Genomic DNA, 26,069 nt, shown 5'->3' with positions numbered 1-26,069 from the left:
ATTCAGAATAATTTTTTACCAGGGGATCTGGGGGTTTCTCCTGGGGTTTTCTCCCCCTGTAAAATTTTGAATAATTCCCTGTTAAACCTTCCTTAAACATTCCCTGTGATTTTAATGTATTTTGACAAATAATTTTGACAAAGAATGAGCACTCGTCTTCCACCTGACTCTTGTAAAGAAAACCTCTGAAAACTGTAGTAGAGGAGGCGGTTCGGCTTAGACTTAGAATGTTACAGCTTAGTCTTGCTCATATTACATTTAAACCGAAAAGACCTATACGCACCGCATCATATAGGTTAATAAAGCAGCAAATGCAACTTCAACTCACTGCAATGAGTCTGTTTACCAACAATCTTGTCAGCAGCAAAAACAACATAACCCATTGGTCCATCCGAAATGTCACCGCACTGACGACGTGATCACTTAATAATGACCAGGCCGAAAACACAACCCTAGTCAACCAATATACACTACCCAGCAAAAGGTATACACACAGACACATTCAGATTTTAATTACCACAGCGGGCAAGAATAATAAAAACATACACCTACCCAATGTCAAGTGACTGCACTGTAGCCAAACGGAACAGACAAAAAGAGACAGGAGCTGCTCCTGCTAGCTAGTAGCCTACCACTGCTCGGGAATGATGCATGAAGGGCCTACGGTGATGTTTTCTTTGGCAGGTAAGTTTACTTCTCACAGTCACACACAAGCTGATGATACATGAGGCCAGTCGGTGACTTGTCTGCTGCTGCAAATGTGTAATAGTGAAAGTCTTCCAGTTTCAGGGTAGCTCAAGAGTCATATGGCATGCTGGCTGCCCATATATGGGCATATGCCATGTAAGCTGGCGTGTGTTGTGTGCTGCTGTGCTGCTGTCTGTTGTGCTCCCGTGCCGTGGGCTTTAAGTTGGAAACGAGGTGCTTTATTATTTAAAAAAAAAAAAAAACGGAGGCTTAAAAGATACAGGGCTGAGCCCAAAAGATCCAGGGCTATAGCCGGGAATGCCCAGGTCTAACAACGTCCATGGTAGGGGTTACTAGTGTTGCTTTAGGTGATCACCCAAAATAACCATACACTGTATAGAAGTACTGAACGTAGCCACCATAACATCACCCATTGGTTCATACATAATAATTAAGCAGTCATGAAGGCATTAGTGAGATTTACATTTCAGAGGTAGTGCATAACACCTTTCACTGTCAAACAAAGCAAACAGGAATAGAGCCGTGTCAAAGAACAGTATACATAAACAGAATATGGACATTATTTATAGAGTGCAGATCAGGAGGTTGAATTGGAAAGCATATTTTATAGGCCTGTGTAAATTGGGCAGAGTTGTGTCTTCCTGCTCTAATCCTGCATGTATTGGCCTTTCTCCAGAGCAAATAAAAAATGATGCTTTAGCTTCATCTGGAGAGACTGTGAGCCTGTTTGATTTAAGATGTGGCTAATCTCTGCAGGACCTAACAGCTCTCACTGCTGGATCTGATTTATCCCTGAATCAATGGATTAAGGGAAATTATTCTCACAGATGTTTGTGACATTTGGATGTTTTGATTCACTCTAAATTGATGTTCAATGAAGGTACAGTATTCATTTTAAGTATTTCATATCAACACTGTGTAAAAATGGATTGTGGATTATTGTGGGTGATGATGTAATAATTAATTTCATTGTACAGTACAGTATGGCGTTCATGCCATGACTCATAGCCTACTGTACACTCATAGACAGTGATACTGGTAACCTCCCTCATGGGATATTGCATGATATTATATTGTCAAGCTCCAGCTGCACCACTTTGACACAGTCTGTTTAACATGTGATGTCCTGGGAAGAAGCTGCATTTCTACCCAGTACTGAGGTGTTCAATAGGATTAAGGCCAAACAGATCGATGCAGTGTCACAAGAAATCCAAACAACAGACACACCTCACAAATCCAGCTAACTGTTATGGGTGGAAGTCAGAGCAAGTCACATTTCCAGAGTGGAAGATGAGGGTGCTGCTTACAAGACTTTTTTGTGACTTTCTGTAGTCTGACTTTCCAGCTATTGCTTTCACTTTCTGTGAACAAACAGCAAGGAGGGATTGTGTGAAGGTGCTACCTGTTAAGACAGACAACGACATCCCGCCACCCAACCCCCCCGTTTGGGTGTGAAATACGAAAGTGTTTGATTCTGATAAACCGCATGTTTGAATGTTGTTTCTGTGTCGGACTGTCTCTGTCTCTCTTTTTGTCTCTCTCTCTCTGAAATATTGATATTATAAGTTATCTTCAGCTAATAACATCTACCTTTTTCTTTTCTCTGGTTCGCTGCCCTATTCTTCAAGACGACAGACTCTGACCTGGTGCTCCAGTGATGATGTCACTTTCAAGATCCCGTGAATAACGTTAATTCCAATAGGAGTAGGGATGCACCGAAATGAAAATTTGTGGCCGAAGCCGAATAATATTAAACGCTTGACCGAATACCGAGTACCTAATACAGAGTGCCGTTTTTTAGTTTTTCATTAGTTTTTGCAGATGAACCCCCTCCAGATTAGTGTTGTCAAGGTACCAAAATTGGGACCCATGGTACAATAGTGAAAGTATCACAGTTCTGAGTAGTATCAGGATACCACAGCGAAAATGAGATTGATGTGCCTTTTGTCATTTATAAAAAGATAAATCACTTTTGTATAATACATCAATGATATTTCAATGGAATAAATTACTTATTGACTTATTCATACTTCAAAAACAGCATTATATGTGATTAACATAGAGGGGATCAAAATAAAATAAATAAATGAAATAAAAATCAACCAGCCACCCTCCTCCCCTGACAAGTCCCTTCATAAGTAAAGAACAGTCCCTAAAGTGCAGTGAGGTTTGTGGACACAAAGAGTAATGTGAACGGCTCGTTTCTCCTCTGATATGCCACATACTGTGTGCCGCCATGGCTCGGCTGTTCAGGTACTTTTGGGCAGTCATGACAACAAGTTATTCACCTGGAGCCGGACTTCTCCGTCGCCGGTAAGCCATTATCATGCGGCACCATATTTGACAGGAATACGTATTCCTGTCTGTGTCTGTGACCCCCGTTCAACCCACAACCAGCGTGATTCGCTGTTTCGTTTCTGCTGCTGGTTGAGCTCTGTACTTGCACAGTGTGCTGAATGATTTATTTTGCCCGCACAAAACTATTTTTAGTCGCATATGCGAGTGCGTTGACGGACGGAGTAAAATATCGCCACACTGCCGACATTTTACTCTGTCCGTCACCGCACGCTGTTTGATTGCGTTATCAAAACACGCCGCTATTATTCAGCCTTGCTTTTCACTTATTCCACCGAATACCGAATGTGTGTTTTTTGCAATATTCGGCCAAATATATTCGGTTACTGAATATTCGGTGCATCCCTAAATAGGAGCCTTCCCCCACTCCCTCTCCTCCCTCTCCTCACCGCTGCTCTCCTCACTACACTGGCTGCTGTGCTGTGCAAGTGCACAGATGTCTCAGAGCGGTGGTGGTGCATTTGCAAAATAAATGTTTTGAAGGAGCAGCAGCGGCGGCAATAATTTAATGAATGTAGCGGAAACACTGTGATATTGTGTCTTTACCCTCTTAATCATAGCTGGCTGTTCAACCTCCTGTTCCAAGGCCTTGTCAGATCTACCAGTTTGTTCTGAACACACCTCGACCTTGATTCTTGACCATTTTAAGTTGGACTGATTGGCTATGAATTTTGGGTATTTCAGTGTATATCTAACTGCGAAGATGGAACAAGTGTGGGGTCCCTGTACCCCAGAAGTGGGAGGTTAAAGCAAGTTGTTGTTGCTTCCCAGGGTGGGAAACTCTGGAGATCCTCAGCAACTAAAAACTAATAACCTATGTTTATTGTTAACATAATGCAAGTCTTTAAAGATTTACATGGTTTGAGTTCTCTGGTGTGTGTGTGTGTGTGTGTGTGTGTGTGTAATTCTTCATTGCAGCCAGTGGTCTACGCAAAAGCATGGTTAAAAAGTAAGTACATCTATAGATCTAGAAATGCTTTCCAGGTCCTCAGGGGGGACCAAGGTGTTCCCACACCAGATGAGATTTAACATCCTTCCAGCGTGTTCTGGGTCTGCCCTGGGGCCTCCTACCAGTTGGACGTGCCTGGAAAACCTTCCATGGTAGGAGCCAGGGAGGCATCCTAATCAGATTCCCAAACTACCTCAAGTGGCCCCTTTAGCGCCAGGCCGATGATGACAAGCAGCCAAGTAAAAGATGATCCATCCATCCATCCATCCATCTACTAGCATGTCACAAGTCTGTCATTAAGTTAATGGCACTCATGCAGACCAGTCAGCATCAAATAGTCTTATCTCAGCAGCTCTTTAACAAGTGCCAGAATTCTTATTCTGGCATCTTTGGCACCTCCAAAACAATTTCAGGTACTGTAACCTGCTAAGAGGGAGTGGGGCTTACCATAATCAGCATGTAGCCCTGGAAGACCAAAACTGATGCAATCAGATATTTAATGTGGTGAACAGACATATGTGCTGCTATGTAAATTAAGATTCATTAAATTCATCCAGATATTTCCACCACATGCCGATCAGAGCTGGAGCCGATAAATACATGTGACTGCTGCAAAATCATATGACCTGGTTGTGAATGCCGATTGTAACCTTTCCCATTACACAGAAAAGCCAGATGATTGCAGGTGTTAGTGTTTTTTTGTGTGCAGTGGGAGGGGGCTTTAGAAACTGGTTAAGATAAATGGAGAGTTTAAGTTTGAACTGTTTCAGAAACATCTATATTCACAAATATAACTAAAGAGCTGAATTTAAGATAATCATTTTTGTGACGCAGCAGTCAGTTAGATTTAATTCTGAGTGTTAATGGTGAGGTGGCTCTTGTGTTTACATTTGGATCACATTTAGTCTTCAATGATAATCAGTTATGAATCATCCAAAAGAAAAAAATAATACATAAAGACCTGTAAAAAGGTCCTTGGAAACTGATGTAACCATGCAAGTCAACAGGAAGTGTGGAACTGTGATCGTCATGGCAACAGTTGTATTCTGTGGTTGATGACGACAGCAGGTCTTTATCAGTGATAGAATATAACTATGGCCATTTACTGTGTATTCCAGTGAAATCCACACATCTCCACATTTGGCCATATAAAGTATTTTTGTCACAGTTGCATTTCTGCTCACCTGCTCTTTTCTGCCCGGTCACCCAGCTCGTAGTTAATAATTTTCCATTCTCACTGGTTTTCCAGCCTCAGCATCAGTCATGCAAACCTCTTCAAGGCAACTAAGTTCACCTATTCCCAATTACTCACAGTCAGTATATATACCTTAGCCTCACAGATAGTTTTTGCCAAATTGTCCTTCACCACTCATGCCAGTGCCAGATTACCAGTAAACGCACCAGCCTTATGTCCCCGACCACAAGACCTACTTCCACGTCCCGTTTGCCTTTGGCTGCTTGGCTTTACCATCCAATGATGCCACAGTGTGATTGTTCCAGTCTGCTTACCTGTGGTTTCCTGCTGTCCCGTAGATTTTCAGCGTGTTGCTACACTTGCCATTGTGTGTGCGTCCTGTGAATATTTACCTGCTGGCTTCTCGATCCTCTGCCTTCCTCAACCTACCTTCTACGTGTCCCCTTCTGGTTCATCTGCTTGGACTGTGTAGTTACCTGGTTCCAAATCTTCTGCCTCCATGACTACACCCCCTGTTATTGAACTGAACTGTGTTTACTTTTGGGCTAACTTCACAACTCACTCGCCTGCATCTCAGCCTGATTCAGCCTGCCAAACAGCCAGGCTGCCAAGGACTTTGCGAAGAGACTTTGCTTAAGTGTTGTACTGTATTGTGTGCTGTTAACTTGCCCCGCCCTGTACCTGCTGAGCTGTAACAGTAAACATCATTACCAACTGTTCCTGGTTTCCTGTGTGCTGCAGTTGAGTCCTAACACCACCCATTACATTTTTTTATATTGATATTATTCTTTTTTGGCAGTTGTCAGCAGATGAAATTCATTATGAGTTTCTCAGCATTTGTCATGAATTATTACAATGAAAACACACACACCTTAGTTCTCACACTCACTGGGTATAGGTTGTCTAACGTTGTCTATGTTTTTGCAGCTGTATAACTGTCAATAGACTTGTCAAACAGAAGAACTTTGTGCTGCTGGCATGTTTGTGACAGCCACAGTAACAGCCAATGTTATCTGGATTAATTACACATGGCGAAGCAGCCCTCCTGACATGTTTGTGGCCATTGTGTCCACCGTATCAGATCCTGACACCGTGGACTCGATAGGGATGACGCTCACCACCAAAGACTTCTTACCACATTACCCATGTGAGTCTGCAGCTTTCAGTACAACAACATGACACAAGGCTTTGCAGCTAATGAGTTTGTCACATCTCATAGATGAGGGCACCTTTACTAATTAACTCTAGCAAACATTCTCTATCCTTGTCAGAGCATGAGAGCATTAAGCTGTTGAGTCACCATCCTCACTGTTAGCAGGTCTCATCAAACCATCAGCTCTGGACATGAGAGGGACATTCAAGTAGCCTGATAAGAACAGACTGCTGGAACAAAGCCATGCTAGGAGATGATTGCAACACTGAAGACAAAAAGAGACATAAAAGGCTAAAAGATCATTCCACGATTGAGAGCAAACTGAATATATTTGTGAATGAAGCCAGTGATTATTTTTTATTGAAGTGGCCAAGTATAATTTGGATTACAGAGATAGCGTGCACAGGGTGAAATGAGTCATGATTCACATGGCGTATAGAGGAGGCTGCTCTATGAAAGGATGCTCTACTATAAATTTTACTAAGAGGTAAAAAGAGAAATTACTATAGATCTATAAAATATTTGAGAGATTATAGCCATTAAAAATATAACTTTATTAGGAGCATAAAATCTGTTATTAAAGTGAAAATAACTCAACATAACAGTTCATACAAAGTGAAAAATTAGCAGCTTCCTTAATTTGGTCCTCCATTAACGCGAGTAGTGGCGAAATACCTCGATAGCATTGTTAATGAGGTCTGTAGGATCTGTAGCGGTCACCATTGTTGCTACCCTCACCAGTTACCCACCGGCGCACAGCTTGACATCAGCGTGGCGCTGATTGGCTAATCGCTAGACCCGCCTCCACCCCCGGCGTTCATTGGTCCTTCCATCTTTTGGATGAGATAAATCGCAAATTCATTGCAATATGCCAGACCAGAGATACAAGCCTACTCAGTTGAGTGGGCGGGGTCTATGGTCTGGAACCAGGCTAAATCTGAATAGTATAATTTGAAATTGAATTTATTTCTATATATCTTCGCATTCAGTTCTCACAATACAAATTCAGCTCTCAAAATTCAATTTCAATTTACTGTGACAGACATCCGGGTAGTTTAAGGATGAAGGAAGAGCAATCGAGCGCAGATACACAGGACTCCTCTTCGGCCAATCAGCACCTACGTTTTTGAGCACGTAGGAAGAAGCGCTCGCCTTGATCCATAGACCATAGACAATAGGCTCGTTCGAGATGAACTGCGTCTCGCCTGAAAAGTAGACGAGAGCAGGCGGCCGCAGCGTGGGGGTGGTGCCAAAAAGCTGCAGTGAAGTCGGACAGTTTCCCGACAGTTTCCAGCAGCCTTCAGTCCGTACAGGAAGTTACAGACACACTAACATCCTGTCTGGAATGATGTCAATTCATTAAAAAAGTGATCAGACCCATATATCAGTTTGTTTTCAGTCTCCAGTTGTTTAAATTATGATAGATTAATTTATTAAAATGCTTTACAGGTGATCTGTAGTTTATGTTCATGATTTATCCTCCATTTGATATGAATCAGGGGCGTTGTTTCAGCAAAAGCTAAGGTATAGCAATATGACATGACGTCACAGAGCTACTGATGATGGAGTTTCAAAAATATGAACTTATATAAGACTTAAGACTAGACTTAAGACTTTCCTCTTTGATAAAGCTTATTAGTTAGGCTTATAAGCTTATAAGCTAGTTAGGGCTGGCTCAGGCTTGCCCTGTACCAGCCCCTAGTTAGGCTGACTTAGGCCTAGTCTGCCGGAGGACCCCCCTATAATACACCGGGCACCTTCTCTCCTTCTCTCTCTCTCTCTCGTATTCTATCACTGCATCTTGCTAACTCGGCCATTCTGGATGTCACTAACTCGGCTTCTTCTCCGGAGCCTTTGTGCTCCACTGTCTCTCCGATTAACTCATATCGCAGCGGTGCCTGGACAGCGTGACGTGTGTGGTTGTGCTGCTGCCGTGGTCCTGTCAGATGCCTCCTGCTGCTGCTGCCATCATTAGTCATTAGTCATACTTCTACTGTTATTATACACATATGACTATTGTCACACATGTATGCTGCCAGATATTAATACATACTTTCAACATATTGTACCACAGTAGCCAGAACTATAACTATAATATTATTACTTTCAATAATGTTGTTGTAAGCTACTGTTATTACCTGCATCTCTCTCTCTGTCTCTCTCTCTGTCTCATTGTGTCATACGGATTACTGTTAATTTATTATGCCGATCTGTTCTGTACGACATCTATTGCACGTCTGTCCGTCCTGGAAGAGGGATCCCTCCTCAGTTGCTCTTCCTGAGGTTTCTACTGTTTTTTTTCCCCGTTAAAGGGTTTTTTTTTGGGGGAGTTTTTCCTTATCCGCTGCGAGGGTCATAAGGACAGAGGGATGTCGTATGCTGTAAAGCCCTGTGAGGCAAATTGTGATTTGTGATATTGGGCTTTATAAATAAAATTGATTGATTGATTGATTGATATAAAACTTCACTTTGGTCTTTGACCTGTCAGAAGTACATACTATGCTACTGAAAACTGTTTCAAAGGACATGAAGCTGTTTCTCACATTCATAATACCTCATGTCTGCATGTAATGCACAACTTGGTGAGAGCAGTGAAAACATCGGACCTATTTCAGCGCATATTTCAGCACCACGGACAGCGAGCGGACGTTTAATTATCATTAGTCATGTGTTTAACTTCACAGAAAATAAAGAAAATAAATTAATTACAAGCTCATTTCTAGAAGATAACCAAGGGGTCCGGTGTATGAAACACAGTAAAACAAGGGCCAATTTGGTACAATACTGTATAGGTGAATTTATTGGAGTGTCTCCAGAGACCGAAAATACAAGCTTAACATGCTGACATGAAGGAAAAAAACCCCATATACAATCAGACAGGCTTCAAGACATCATTTAGACAGGCTGTCTACAGCAGCAGAGCAAAATGCTTTTACAACACATAGATACCGTATTTCTCCAAATAGTAGCCCAGGCGTTTATTTCATAAAATCGATTTTGACCCCAGACGTTTAAAAGAACCAGGCGGCTATTTGCTCAAGGCTTTTATTTATTTTTTTGCACCGACCTGCACCAGGCCGTTATTTGGTTACAGTTCCTGTCCAGTATGTTTTTATTGCAAATATACTGTATAATGTAGGTGTGAGGTCGTGTACAAAAATCTCTAAACGTTTAGAGTGGGTCATTTTTTTCGTGTACACGGGTTTCACTGCTGGGTGTTGCTATTGCATTATACCAGTAAAGCCCCAGTTATCCGAATACCAACCAAACGGGCCATTTAACCAACAGTTACAGGCCATCACACCGAAATATCGCCATTCCGACGGTCTGCCATCCTGAATTCTGGTCCCTGAGTCCTGACAGTAAGTTATGGCGAGCCTGTAGAAGCTGTATTCCCCATGCATGTCAGCGATTTTCACTGGGGACGCACGTGAGTAATTCAGGCTGACATTACCTGTTTTTCAGCAAACTCTTCTGGTAATTTTATTAAAAGGCATGGCATATAGGTCCACAGTAACTTATTATTATTATTATTGGGTCTTATAAGAGTGGACAACAATGAGTACCGGGCCATCAAATCACAGCATCCACAGTGAGAGGACACGGAATTGTGTGCGCTTTTACGCACGCAGGTCAAGGTGATCACGGATATTTGATGTAGCAAAGATGTAGCCACTTCACCACCAACCCGTGCGTAAAAGCGCAAACAGTCCCTCAAGGAGGGACAGCCATGAGGCAATGAATGAGGAAATAATCACCCGGACGTTTAATCGGACCAGTGTTTAATACACAAAATGGGGTCAAACCCCAGGCGGCTATTAGGTGCCCGGCGGCTATTTGCCACCGGACGACTATTTGGAAATATACGGTAACTCACATAACTCATAACTCGCCGAGGAGCGAAGTAGCGAACAATTTGATTCAATAACACTCGTATTCACTAACACTCGTATTCACTGATGAGCATATTATTGACCTATTTAAGTGCAATACAATGAAAACAACCAGCCAGTGTGCCTCTACAGCTGCCATACCTCGCCATACCTAAATGACGCCTATGGTCTGTGACTTCCTGTACGGACTTTTTGTCACCGCCAGATACTCATTTTTTAATTTTAGGTGGCTAAAATACATTTGTTTCTGTCCTCGTCCACTGCAGGGCATTGCTTGGCTTCTGGCCTGCTTTTTCAAACTGGGGGCGTGCTGGCTGACATCTACTGTAGTTTATACACTGACTATGGATGATTACCTCATACAACCTCACTTAAAAGAAATATATTTTTAAAACTATGACATTAAACGGTCATAAACAAACTAGTCTGTTCTCTAGCGGTAGGGACGCTAATTTAGGAAACTCTCCTGTGGGTGGTATTAAAGGGTACGAAAATACCACCGATGTGATCATATGGATCAGAGGACTTGTTGCCCAAAACACCAAAGGGAAAAGGTCCAGTAACACCAGATTTTTCAGATATGTAATATAAGACCTCAGTGCACCATATACTGTCATAACAAATAGAAAATCACCAATTAACTAATTAACTAATGAGCAATCAAAAGTTCAGTTTCATAGTTTGTGACACTCCCACAGTGTCAATAACAATGCTGTTGATTATCCTTCATACTGCAAGGACATTCATTTTATCAAGTGAAAAGGAAGAATATAAAAGGAACCGCCTAATGCTGAACTCAAATGCTGCATGAAAGAGACACCGCCTGATCTACAGCCACATTGCACTTTGAAGCCACCGAGGCAGCTGTCCTGCATGCTACTGCAGACCTAAAAGCAAAAATGTGACACATAAAGGAAGACGTCTTTGTAACTATAAAGTCTCACATGGTGCTTTTATCAGCGTCATAACAAGTCGAGATCTCCGCTGTTCCAACAGAGATTGAGTCTGCTCTGGTCACCGATAAATCTCATTCAGGCTTGTTGCCATCTCGGTGGACATTTTATATCTAGTTATATGTCCCTGTTCTTTATCAGGGTTGCAAACTACTTACTCTTGGTTTAACCTAAAAATAAAGCTGTTTGTTTACAACCTCTTAAACCATCTTTTGCTTCTTTTTTTTTAACTCATCTGACTTATAGATGTCACAGTGTTCAAAGATCTCAGCCAACCAGGTCTCACTCCAAAGCCGTCATAAACTGGCGCTTGGTCATTGACTTCTGGAGTCAGACACAGACAAAAAAAGCAGTCCCAGAATATCCACAGCAGACACAGGAGGATACCTGGTGCATAATATGTAGATGTGAAAGTCCACTGACAAAGTGGTGATAAGTGACAACGTGGGATGAGAACATGTTACATAATCACAATCATTAGTATAAGGGAAGACTAGGTGGTCCTTTTTCCTGCAGTAGGAGTTTTTTCTATCTATTTGCAGGGGTTTTAATGAATGACCTGCTTGGGGGAGCACATTAGTTGGAATTTGTAGTATCATCCTGAGACTAGCGAATAATTATCTTAACCAGGACCACAGGAACTTAATAAAGGCACATAAAGTTAATGGGGAAAAATACAATAATGGGAAAGAATGGTTCATGTAAGCACATTATTTTTTTTATTTCATGGGTTACTTTTTCAGGTTTGACAGGAAATTAGAGAACACAAATCTAATGGAAAGCTGGTTTGTTTTCCCTCCCATTCTTTGTAGTTTTCCATCAATGTTGTGCTCTGCCAGTTTATTAGGTACATCTAGCTAAAAGTAATGCAGTCTAATCCAACAGCTCTTCGGGAGGCATTGATTCAGCTTTATGAATTTTTGAAGCTATAGTTCATGATCCTGTTGATCTGTATTGCATTATACTAAGATGTGTTTCTAATATGTTTGGTCCAGCCTGTCTATATCTACACCCTATCATATGAAGCTCTCGTTCTACCATCTATAGGTTTTTTTTACATGCAGGGGTCATAAATGACAAAGAAAAAGAAAACTGTATTCCTTTAGATAATAAATACAATGAATGAGCCAAGACTACATCATAGATTCTCATCTTGGTCAGGTAATCAGGTCAAGCAAGTCATGTCAAGTCAGTTTTATTCATAGCTATAGACCAATGCCACAGATCACAAATTTACCTCAAGAGGCCATACAACACCCTCTGTCCTTCGAGACATGATTCAGATAAGGAAGAACTCCCCCAAAAAATGCTCTGATGGGAAGGGCAACAGGAAGAGCAACTGAGGAGGACAGTCATGGAGATAAGATGTTGGGTGTACAGAACAGACCAACATTAATATTACAGTATAGACAATCGGGATGACACTGAACGAGCACACAAAGGGAATGAGAGAGAGATGAGAGGCATAATCTCCTGGAGGATGAAGAGAGAGAGAAAGAAACTGAGGGAAACTGAGGAACCCATTGATCAAAATCTGTCCTGGGAGATAGATGGAAAAACTAAGACATGAAAAAGACAACCTGGCCCTACAAAATGATCATATTGGGAAAATCTTTAATTCAGTCAGGACTGCTTTAGTCAAAGAAAACTTTATTTTAATTACAGTATTATATTTGGCAGTATAGTTCTGTTCTGGGGCCTCTCTGCCTTTCCTCACGCCTATGTGTAACAACCAGAATTGTTAGATTATTATCAGATTATTGTCAGTATCACATTAGATGACCTCTCTCAGACATCTCAGAAGATCTAGATCGCTCGGGAGAAATGGGTACCAGGCAGCAAATATGAAACAAGACTTGGACTCGACAGTTACGGTTGAAAGGTAAAGAAAAATAAACTTTCTTTCTTTCTTTTCTTTTGCAAGTATGAACAGTTTTTATAACATTCACCAGATAATAGCAAAAAACATGTGGTTCAGGTCTGTACCATAGGCAAAATAATGAACAAAATTCACAAAACCTTTTGTACTCTCACCTTTTCTTTCTTTTAGGTTTAGTTGGGATTCACCTGTCAGGTAAGTGTCTAGTTTATGTCTTCGATGGAAAAAAGTTTTTACAAACATTTATACAACCACTTTTGATATTTCTATTAGAATCACAATTAAAGATTATTTACAGTTATTTGCCTACTAAAAAAGCTTAAAAAATGGGGTATGCAACAATGTGATTTGTGCAGATTCTGTGAAGAAGAGGAATCAGACCATTTAATTCATTTATTTTGGTACTGTAAAGAAGTTACACTTTTTTGGATTACTGTAAGCCAATGGATTTCTGTTTATAGTCCAAACTTCTACAGCTGCCCTTTAACTGTAATGTTTGGTGATTTAAGAGATAAAGTTGAGGGAAAAGACTTGAATAATATAATTACTATGATGGGAAAAGCCTTTATATTCAAAACTGCAAAAAGACAACAATTAAACATTGAGCGTTTCAAAATGTTTTTGAAATTTCAATGGATTCTTGAAAAAGATAATCGAAACAAAGAACAGAACGTGGGTGGGAAGTTCTGAGTCAGGGTGAAGGTTGGTCCTAATAACAAAACATTTTTTTGATCTTTTTTATGCTCTTAGAATGCAGAGTTTTTGTTTTATCATAGTTGAAATGGTTATCATAGTTGAAACCAGCCAGCCTGTTATTAGCCAATTTCCATACTGTATACCCATTTCCCAACATATTATTTTTCCAAACCATAATGAATAGTACATCTCTGGAATAGGGGTGAAATTTGCCTGCTGACACTTAGAAAAAACAAGATTGTAACAATTGCAAAGAGCGAAAGGCTGTGCTCATATTGTACAGCAGACTATTTAATTTAATATACCTGGTACTTAAAATGATTGGTGGGGAAAAAAAGACCAGGAGGAGTTACACTGTAAGTCCGGGCAAAGTAGGACATAATTGTATGGGAGTTACGCTCTAAGACGCAGCCTAGTTATACTGTAAAACACAGGGAAAGTAGCGGGGGAAAGTGAGCAAGAGTTACTCTAAGTTGGTGTAAAGTGGGACGTATTTGTACGGGAGTTACGCTCTCAGACGCAGCCTAGTTATACTGTAAAACACGAGGGAAATAGTGGGGGAAGTGAGCAAGAGTTACTCTGTACTTCTGTGGAAGTTGGTGTAAAGTAGGACATCAGTCAACGGGAGTTACGCGCTAAGAAGCAGCCTAGTTATACTGTAAAACATGGGGGAAATAGGGGGGGAGTGAGCGAGAGTTACTCAGTACTTCTGTTAAATTAGGTGCAAAGTGAGCGGTAGGTACGCTCTAAGTGAGCGGTAGGTACGCTCTAAGTCGCAGGCTGTATTATGTAGTGTTACCGTGAATTCTACTAGCCTGCTTTCTGCTTTCTCACTTCAGTTGCTTTAATGTCTACTTCAAGTCTTAACCCACACTGGTTCTGTTTAAGCACTTATAGCTCCCCTCCTTTCTACGATTTTCTCGCTAATCTCTTAGCTGTTGTTTGCACGTTACTAGCCTTGGTAGCTATATTGGCACTACAGTTAGCGATGGCTTCTCCCTCTGCTCTTTCTTGCTCGGTGTGCCAAATGTTAAGTTATGCCTCTGCCTCCTTTAGCGACAGTGGTAATTGTAATAAGTGTAGTTTATTTGCTGTGTTGGAGGCGAGGCTTAGTGAATTAGAAGCGCGGCTCCACACCATGGAAAACCATTCAGTAGCTGCGGTAGTTAGCCAGCCCCCTGTAGCCGGTGCGGAGCCACATAGCATAGCCTTAGCCTCTGCTAGCTGTCCTCCAGTAACTCCCGTTCAGCTGGGAGGTTGGGTTACGGTTCGCCAGAAGCACAGCTCCAAGCCGAAGCCCACGGCTCACCACCAGCCTGTTCACATTTCCAACCGCTTTTCCCCACTCAGCGACACACCCGCTGAGGATAAAACTCTGGTTATTGGCAGCTCTTTTCTGAGGAACGTGAAGTTAGCAACACCAGCGGCCATAGTCAAATGTATCCTTGGGGCCAGAGCGGGCAACATTGAATCAAATTTAAGACTGCTGGCTAAAGCTAAACGTAGATTCAGTAAGATTGTTATTCATGTCGGCGGTAATGACACCCGGTTACGCCAATCGGAGGTCACTAAAATTAATATTGCCTCAGTGTGTGAATATGCAAAAACTATGTCGGACTCCATAGTTTTCTCTGGACCCCTCCCAAATCTGACCACTGATGACATGTTTAGCCGCATGTCATCATTTAATCGCTGGCTGTCCAGGTGGTGTCCAGCAAACGATGTGGGTTTCGTTAATAATTGGCAAACTTTCTGGGGAAAACCTGGTCTTATTAGGAGAGACGGCATTCATCCCACTTTGGATGGAGCTGCTCTCATTTCTAGGAACCTGGCAAATTTTATTAGTAATTTAAATCCCTGACAACCCAGAGTTGAGATCAGGACTCAGAGACGCAGTCCTATACGCCTCTCTGAGCTTCTAGTTCAGTTACCCAGCCATAGTTTTCATAGTTTTATACAAACGGTGTCTGTCCCCCGACTACCTGAATTATTTAAATCTAAAATTAAACAAAGAGGAGTTGTGCATAACAACCTCATGAAAACAGGAGAATTAAATGCAGACTGTTAAATATCAGGTCTCTATCATCTAAAGCAGTGTTAGTAAACAAATTAATATCAGATAATCATATTGATTTACTCAGTCTCACTGAAACCTGGCTGTGTCAAGATGAATATGTTAGTCTAAATGAATCCACTCCTCCCAGTCATAATAATACCCACATTCCTCGAGGCAGCGGCCAAGGAGGGGGAGTTGCAGCAATTTTTAACTCTAGTCTGTTAATCAGCCCTAAACCTAAACTAGATATGATTCATTTGAAAGCCTCGTTCTTAGTCTTTTACATCCGACCTGGAAAACCTCGCAGCCACTTTTATTTGTTATAGTGTACCGTGCTCCTGGCCCGTATTCTGAATTTGTATCTGAATTCTCAGAGTTTTTATCCAGTCTAGTTCTTAAATCAGATAATGACTCCCTGGCTACCGCGTTTATCTCATTATTAGACTCCATTGGCTTCAGTCAGGGTGTACATGAACCCACTCACTGTTTTAACCATACCCTCGATCTAGTTCTGACGTATGGAATTGAAATTGATAACCTAACAGTCTTTCCACAGAATCCCTCACTATCGGATCATTATTTGATTACTTTTGATTTCTTTTTACTCGATTACACACCACTCAGCAACAGTTACTATACTAGATGTTTATCAGATCGTGCTGTCGCAAAATTTAAGGAAATGATTACTCCATCATTAAATTCAATACCAAGTCCTTCAGTAACAGAGGTTTCCCGTACCGACTTTAACCTCTCCCGAATTGATCATTTTGTTGATAGCGCCGTAGGCTCGCTGCAAACAACACTCGACTCTGTAGCTCCTCTTAAAAAGAAGTTAACAAAGCAAAGAAAGTTCGCTTCTTGGTATAACTCTCAAACCCATAGGTTAAAACAAATATCGCGAAAGTTTGAAAGGAATTGGCGATTAACCAAACTGGAAGAATCTCGTTTAATCTGGGCAGACAGTCTCAAAACTTAGAAGAGGGGCCTCCACAATGCTAGAGCAAACTATTACTCAGCTTTAATAGAAGAAAACAAGAATAACCCCAGGTTTCTTTTTAGCACTGTAGCCAGGCTGACTGAGAGTCAAACCTCTATTGAGCCTTGAATTCCTTTAGCCCTTGGCAGTAATGATTTTATGAGCTTTTTAATGACAAAATTCTAACTATTAGAGGCAAAATTCATGACCTCCTGTCCTCAGATAGTACCTATCTAACCTCAAACACAGCTGTAAGACCTAATATATATTTAGATTGCTAAAGTTCTCTTCAAGAATTGACCGCAGTGATTTCTTCATCTAAATCATCAACGTGTCTCTTAGACCCCATCCCAACTAGGCTACTTAAGGAGGTCTTACCTTTAGTTAACACTCATATATTAGATATGATCAATATATCCTTATTAACAGGCTATGTACCACAGTCTTTTAAGGTAGCTGTAATTAAACCTCTACTAAAAAAGCCCACCCTGGATCCAGAGGTGTTAGCCAACTATAGACCAATATCTAATCTTCCCTTTATGTCAAAGATCCTTGAGAAAGTAGTCGCAGACCAGCTGTGTGATTTTCTCCATGATAATAATTTATTTGAGGAATTTCAGTCAGGATTTAGAGTGCATCATAGCACTGAGACAGCACTAGTTAAAATTACAAATGACCTTCTGATTGCTTCAGACAAAGGACTTGTCTCTGTACTTGTTTTATTAGATCTTAGTGCGGCGTTTGACACTATTGACCATCAAATTCTACTGCAGAGACTGGATCACTTAATTGGCCTAAAAGGTTCTGCACTAAGCTCGTTTAAATCTTATTTATCTGATCGTTTTCAGTTTGTTGACATTCATAATGAATCATCTTACATACTAAAGTTTGTTTTGGAGTTCCGCAAGGTTCTGTGCTCGGACCAGTCCTATTAATTCTATATATGCTTCCTTTAGGCAACATCATTAGAAATCACTCTATGAATTTCCACTGTTATGCGGATGATACACAGTTGTATTTATTGATGAAGCCAGAAGAAAGTAATCAATTAACTAAACTCCATAACTGCCTTAAAGACATAAAAACCTGGATGAGCACCAATTTCCTGATGTTAAATTCAGACAAAACTGAAGTTATTGTTCTTGACCCCAAACAACTCATATGACATAGTTTCTCTAGATGGCATTGCTCTGGCCTCTAGCACTACCGTAAGAAACCTCGGAGTAACATTTGATCAAGATTTCTCTTTTAATTCTCATTTAAAACAAACCTCACGGACTGCATTTTTTCATCTGCATAATATTGCGAAAATTAGGCCTATCCTGACCCGAAAAGATGCAGAAAAATTGGTCCACGCCTTTGTTACCCCAAGGTTGGATTACTGTAACTCTCTGTTATCAGGTAGCTCTAGTAAGTCCTTAAAAACTCTCCAGCTAATTCAGAATGCAGCAGCACGTGTACTAACAGGAAATAAGAAACAAGATCATATTTCTCCTGTTTTAGCTTCTCTGCACTAGCTCCCTGTAAAATCCAGAATTGAATTTAAAATCCTACTGTTAACTTATAAAGCTCTAAATGGGCAAGCTCATAGTGCCTTATTATCCCACCAGAACACTGCGCTCTGAGAATGCAGGGTTACTCGCGGTCCCTAAAGTCTCCAAAAGTAGATTAGGAGCCAGAGCCTTCAGCTATCAGGCTCCTCTCCTGTGGAATCATCTTCCTGTTACGGTCCGGGAGGCAGACACCGTCTCCAAATTTAAGACTAGACTTAAGACTTTCCTCTTTGATAAAGCTTATAGTAAGGGCTGGCTCAGGCTTGCCCTGTACCAGCCCCTAGTTAGGCTGACTTAGGCCTAGTCTGCCAGAGGACCCCCTATAATACACCGGGCACCTTCTCTCCTTCTCTCTCTCTCTCTCTCTCTCTCTCTCTCTCGTATCCCATTACTGCATCTTGCTAACTCGGCCATTCTGGATGTCACTAACTCAGCTTCTTCTCCGGAGCCTTTGTGCTCCACTGTCTCTCAGGTTAACTCATTTCGCAGCGGTGCCTGGATAGTGTGATGTGTGTGGTTGTGCTGCTGCCGTGGTCCTGCCAGATGCCTCCTGCTGCTGCTGCCATCATTAGTTATTAGTCATACTTCTACTGTTATTATACACATATGATTATTGTCAAACATGTATACTGCCAGATATTAATATATACTTTCAACATATTGTACCACAGTAGCCAGAATTATAACTATAATATTATTACTTTCATTAATGTTGCTGTAAGCTACTGTCATTACCGTCTGTCCTGCATCTCTCTCTCTCTCTCTCTGTCTCTGTCTCTCTTTCTGTCTCATTGTGTCATTCGGATTACTGTTAATTTATTATGCTGATCTGCTCTGTACAACATCTATTGCACGTCTGTCCATCCTGGAAGAGGGATCCCTCCTCAGTTGCCCTTCCTGAGGTTTCTACCGTTTTTTTCGTCATTATATAGTAAGATATACAGCTCAGAGTTAGCCGTGTCACGCTAAGGAGTGCTGCTGTGAACTGTTTTGCTATAAGCTGTCTGCCGATTGTGGTAGAAATCTATTCCTCTGCCTGCTGTGGTTGAATTACTGGATGTTTTTATTTGTATGCCACCCAGTTGGGTTGCAATCAGATCTACTGCACAAATCTCCAGGCCTGGATTCGGCTTTTGGTCTACCGTCGGGTGACGAAGACTACTACAGCAATTTACTGGAGGACAGCAAAAGCAGCACTAAAAATACATGGAAGATAATTAATGAAATCATCAAAAATGGGGATGTGAAGGCAGGATACCCCAGCCACTTCCTGACCAAAAGTAATACATGGGTTAATGACATGGCCTTAGTAGCCCAGGAATTTAATATGTTTTTTTGTCAGTGTTGGTCCTGGTCTGGCCAGGGATACTGCAGAGACAGGCAATGGAAACTGTGTAGAAAGTAAATGTATACATGTTAAAGAATCACTGTACTTAAGGCAAACAGATGCAAAAGAAATCATTGACACGGTAAAAAAAAAAAGTAAGAAGTCCACAGACTGCAATGGAATTGACATGTTTACAGTTAAAAACAGCATTGAACCAGTGGCAGCTGCTGGTCTTTCAAGGAGGGGAAGCTCATTTTCGGCCTACATCATAAAATGTGTCCGTTCATACGTAAATTCTACCCTCTGGGACTGCTGCATGAGGCTAGTGCCCAGCTAGCAGGGAATGTTCCCACAACAATGGCTAACATTCCGTATAGGTTCTGTTAATGTTTTAAAGAAAATATTTTCATCTAATGTTCACAGAACATTGTACTTATGTTTCTTATTTCAAATAATGTTCCTGTATTGTTAAATGTTAACAAAGATAGAATGTTTTAGATGCAACATTCTAAGAATGTTTTTGGGATGTTAGAGAGGCAAGCGATTGTGACCGCCTGTGAGTGCTTTGGGACGGTGGAGGGGCTCACAGCAGCACCCGCTGCTCGTTGGGGACAGTAACTGCAGAGCGACAGAAAACAGAGTCTCCAAACATGAGTACAGTCTCCAATAACACCAGAAAAAGGTGCTAGATTTGTTGCTAGTCGTTTTTAACAAAGAAAAAGTCACTAAGAGGATTGGAAAAGTCTCCAGTTCAACTCGGAACAACAGAATGAAACTTGAAAAATTCTCCGGTGGTGGTTTATATTTCAAGATCGCTGATTCACTCATTTCGCTGTCAATCAAAAAGGGATTCAGCCTCAGACAGATCATCCAATCATCATGAAGAAGCCCAGCGTCCAGGCCGGCCGAGGCCAGCCCACTGCCCCATAGACCCCCAGAGACACTGAGCATCCAATGGGCGGGACAAAACCGAGCATTTATCCAATGACTGTCTAGTTTCGCTGCAGTGGAACAACCCACTCTATGCTTCCCCATTGAAGTCCTTGGACGCTGAGCTTCCACTGTTTAATGCACTGTGACGCTACGGGAATGAATGAGAAGAAAGTCGCGTCAGTGACCTGTGATAAGTAGCTGATTCTGAACAAAAGTTGAACGCATATTTAGTCAATGAAATGTAAACACAACAGTACATATTTGACCATTTATTTTTTGACATTTTAGGGGAAGCTGAGCTTCCCTTGCAGTCTTAGAGCAGTTGCCACTGCATTGAACATATCGCAAGCCCTTGATCCACATCTGTAACCAACCTTTAAAAACCGGTATATTTCCAACAAAAATGAAAATAGCCAAAGTAATACCAATATATAAAGCTGGAGAAAAAATACATTTTCAAACTATAGACCTGTTTCTCTACTTTTACAATTCTTAAAAATATTGGAAAAAATATTAAATAAAAGACCTGACTATAAAAGACCTGATGAATTCATCACGAAACACAAAATACTGTATGATCAACAATATGGATTTAGAAAAAATAGGACTACCTCACTTACATATTGGTTTAAACACAGCCTGAGAGAGATTAAAACAGGACATTCACATCTGACACCAGAAACCATCTGGCGTTCAACCATACAATCTCTTAAAATCACAACTATGTCAACTATTCAACCAGAAAAGATGAGCAAGCATGACTTATAACCCTGTATACAATTGCTTCAGAATTTGGCTTCGTCTAAACCTGTGTACAACCCCGTTTATCTCCCATTGGATGAAATCCATACAGCACCAATCCATCCAAACCCTGCATGACCACCAGCTAATAAAACTCACAGGCTGTGCATGTATATCAAAGAGCAGGAAAATGATGTCCAAGGGATCAATAAAAGATGGAAAGAGAAGAAGCTTTTAATTAAACTCCAGCCAGGGAAATTTTTACCTGACCCAGCTCTGCTGATATAAATGAGCAAAAGACACTCCATCATTTAAATTTATGATGAATTGATGGACACAGAGACTTAATTTAAACTTATATCAAACACGACAGAAGATAAATGCAAATTTACACATCTGTTTACTCACCCTCATAATGGGATTTACCAAGCCTATTAAATATGACTTACAATCCGGTCAAAGGTGATTCGCCTCATCAACAGCCTACTACAATCAACAACGATAAAAACAGACAGTCAACGTTTAACAGATGTCATAAGACAGATGCTTTTTTCTTTGTGTGACTGTAGACACTCAGAGTCCTATTTTAATAGGCCAAGCACAATAAGCAGTACAATGTGAAAGGTACATGGACTGTGTGGGTGTCTCTATGCACTCATGATATATTTAGCTCATGGAGGTGCAGCAGCACCATGTGTAAAAGAGCTGGGTGAAGTGAGATGTAGATGAGAGGATGTCAATCAATCAATTTTCTTTATAAAGCCCAATATCACAAATCACAATTTGCCTCACAGGGCTTTACAGCATACGACATCCCTCTGTCCTTTGGATCCTCACAGCGGATAAGGAAAAACTCCCCCAAAAAACCCCTTTAACAGGGAGAAAAAAATGGTAGAAACCTCAGGAAGAGCAACTGAGGAGGGATCCCTCTTCCAGGACGGACAGACGTGCTATAGATGTCGTACAGAACAGATCAACATGATAAATTAACAGTAATCCGTATGACACAATGAGACAGAAAGAGAGAGAGACAGAGACAGAGACAGAGAGAGATGCAGGACATGGGTGACAGCTACAGTGGCATGCAAAAGCTTGGGCACCCCTGGTCAAAATTGCTTTTACTGTGAATAGTTGAGTAAGTAGAAGATAAACTGATCACCAAAAGGCATGGAGTAAAAGATGAAACATGATTTTCAACATTTTAAGCAAGATCAGTGTATTAATTTTGTTTTGCTCAGTTGCTCTTCCTGAGGTTTCAACTATTTTTTCCCCCGTTAAAGGCTTTTTTGGGGGAGTTTTTCCTTATCTACTGTGAAGGTCCTAAGGACAGAGGGATGTCGTATGCTGTAAAGCCCTCTGAGGCAACTTGTGATTTGTGATATTGGGCTTTATAAATAAAATTGATTGATTGATTTTACACAACTTTAGAGTGAAACACAGAGAGGTGCACCATGCAAAATGTTTGGCACCCCAAGACATTGGAGCTCTCAGACAACCTTTAGCAGGGTCTCAGACCATAATTAGCTTGTTAGGGCTATGGCCAGGTGATGCAAATTTCAAAGCTTTATAAATATTCGGACTCCTGAAACCTTGTCCCAAAAATCAGCAGCCATTGGCTCCTCTAAATAGCTGCCTAGCACTCTGAAAACCAAAATAACCAATGCCCACAAAGAAGGAGGAGACTATAAGAAGACAGCAAAGTGTTTTCAGGTACCTGTTTCTTCAGTTCATAATGTAATTGAGAAATGGCAGTTAACAGGACTGTGGAGGTCAAGTTGAGGTCTGAAAGACCAAGAAACCTTTCCAAAAGAGTTACTCGTAGGATTGTTAACAGGCAAATCAAAACCCCATTTTGAATGCAAAAGACCTGCAGGAAGATTCTGCAGACTCTGGAGTGGTGGTGCACTGTTCTACTGTGCAGCGACACCTGCACAAATATGACCTTCATGGAAGAGTCATCAGAAGAAAATCTTCCCTGTGTCCACACCACATAATTCAGCATCAGACGTTTGCAAAGGAACATCTAAACAAGCCTGACGCTTTTTGAAAACAAGTCCTGTGACTGTGAAGGCACAGGGAACATTTCACGGGTAGAGGGAAGAATGGATTCACTTAAATTCCAGCAAATTCTGGAAGCAAAAATCACACCATCTGTAAAAAAAGCTGAAGATGAAGACAGCATGGTTTCTACAACAGGACAATGATTCTAAACACACCTCAAAATCCACAATGGACTACCTCAAGAGGCGCACGCTGAAGGTTTTGCCATGGCCCTCACAGTCCCCTGACCTAAACATCATTAAAAATCTGTGGATAGACCTCAAAAGAGCAGTGCATGTAAGATGGCCCAGGACTCTCACAGAGCTAGAAGCCTTCTGCAGGAAGAATGGGTGAAAATCCCCCAAACAAGAACTGAAAGACCCTTAGCTGGCTACAAAAAGTATTTAGAAACTATACTTATGGGGGCTACTAAGGGGGTGCTACTAAGTACTGAACATGCAGGGTGCCCAAACTTTTGCTTCAGGCCCTTTTACTTTTTTGTTATTTTGAAATCGTAAAAGATTGAAATTAAAAAGTCATCTGACTTAAAAAATCAAAATAAGAAATGTGTCATCCTTATCATTTTCCCTTTTGAAATCAGGTCATTTTTTACTTGCTTAGCTATTCACAGTAAACGAAATTTTGACCAGGGGTGCCCAAACTTCTGCATGCCACTGTATGCTTACGGTAACAGTCAGGTCAGTTGAAGGCCTAAAAGAGGCCTCAAGGTCAGGCTACTTGACCTTTGTTATGAATGCACTCCATCCTTGGTCTCCCAGTTCTAGTGGAGAGAATACAGCTGTCTAGATAATAGTGCCTAGCTGGTTCCATCGCCATAGCTCCCAAGGTTAAGAAGAAGGGTGATTGCCCTGTGCCCCAGGCTTACACAACAAGAGTCACTTTTTAGATATGTGCATTTTGTAAGAGACAGTCCAGGGATTTAGAGTGAGCTAGGTGAGCATGCTTGTTGTTCAAAGTCAGTAACCAGTAGAAACTTCACAAAGCCACAGATCGGTACAGAATAACCTTTTTTGGGAGCGTGGAGTGACTCGCAAGGAAATACTGTTTGGGTTAAATACACTGAGAAACACACTAAAAACACTGAGCAAGGACACCCTCAGAATCTCTAGATACACACACTGTGTTACAAGTGAAACAAGTCACTTTGTAGGGGTTGTGACTCTCATAAAATTTTGATAAAACTTGCTAGGGTGTTTGCCTGTGCATACAGTTTACAACATTGTCTATATAGGTAATCATCTTCCATTTGATCAGTTAGAGGATGACCAAGGTATTTAATTTTCCTACAGACCTCAAGATTATTATTGGAAAGCTTAAAAGCTGGAAATTTGAGCCATTTGTCCCACTTAGTTCTACAGATTAAGACAGCACTTTTGCTGGCATATATTTCATATCATATTGCACACCATAAAGTGAACATATGTAGCTGCTGCAAGCCAGCACTACTTGGGCTAAGGATCATCGGCATACATAAGATGGTTTACCACCATTTCACCAATCATACACCCAGTTTTACAGGCTCTGAATCATACAGACAGTTCATCAACATATAAACTGAACAAGACAGGGGACAGGATTCCTCCCTGTCTAACACCATTGGACACTCCAGAAGGGGCTGATATACTACCTCCCCATTTAATCTGCATTATCTTTTTGATTCAGTTGACAATTATTTTGGTTTTGTGAAGTGTACTGTGCTCCCCTCCAGAGGTTTATATCATCCTGTGCTGCTCTACAGGTGTCATGGCAAACTCGCACATGTGTTACAGAGCTGAACCAGATGAGTGACTGTACCCATAGTGACAGTGACAGACAGTTGTCAGGTGTATAGGTCTCATTTGAGCTTCAAAAAGCAGTTGAAAAGGGGTACCAAATAGTGCACATTGATGAAGTGTGGCATTTTCCCAACAAGACAGATGTTTGTGTAAGGATAATGTCAACACATTTCTCAAATGCAAGCAAGAGGTTTCCTGCTACCCCACTCATGTCAAAACACCTGAGGAGCAGAGGAAATACCTACAAGATTATTTCGAAAAGGAAGGTATTGCATTAGAATCTGATAAAATCTATGTCAACAAGGCTGTCAGTGGTATAAGCTCCTCCTAAACTCCTTGTGGGATAGATTCAGCAAGAGATGTAACATGCCATCATGTGAGTTGATAACAAAACCAGCCGGGTTCACACAGCTGATGTTCAGTGACCACTATGATGTGCAGCAGTTCTGTTTCATCACATTCACTTTGAAGCCAGGTGGGTGGAGCCCACCCTTGGGTCAGTACCTGGGTGATTTAACCTATGAGATTTATGATGGTAACATACAGTATTGGGAACGTTACTTTAAAAAAGTAATTATTTACAGTTACTCATTACTTTCCCCAAAAAGTAACTGAGTTAGTAACTGAGTTACTGCACTATAAAAGTAACTAATTAAGTGGAAAAGTAACTATAGCGTTATTTATTTGTGAAATGCTCAAATATGTCAAATTGCTTGGACATACCCCTTAAAGGAGTCATCACCTGGTGTTTTAACATATCCTGTCTCTCTTTAATTGTCCTAAAAAAATTTTTTTAAATTAATTTGCCAAAAAAATCAAACATTGAGCTTGTTTTGCCCCCCTGCCATATGCGACTTTCTCTCGCA

The sequence above is a fragment of the Epinephelus lanceolatus genome, chromosome 8 (genome assembly GCF_041903045.1).
Source record: "Epinephelus lanceolatus isolate andai-2023 chromosome 8, ASM4190304v1, whole genome shotgun sequence".
NCBI lineage: Eukaryota > Metazoa > Chordata > Actinopteri > Perciformes > Serranidae > Epinephelus > Epinephelus lanceolatus.
This window is presented reverse-complemented; position numbering follows the sequence as displayed.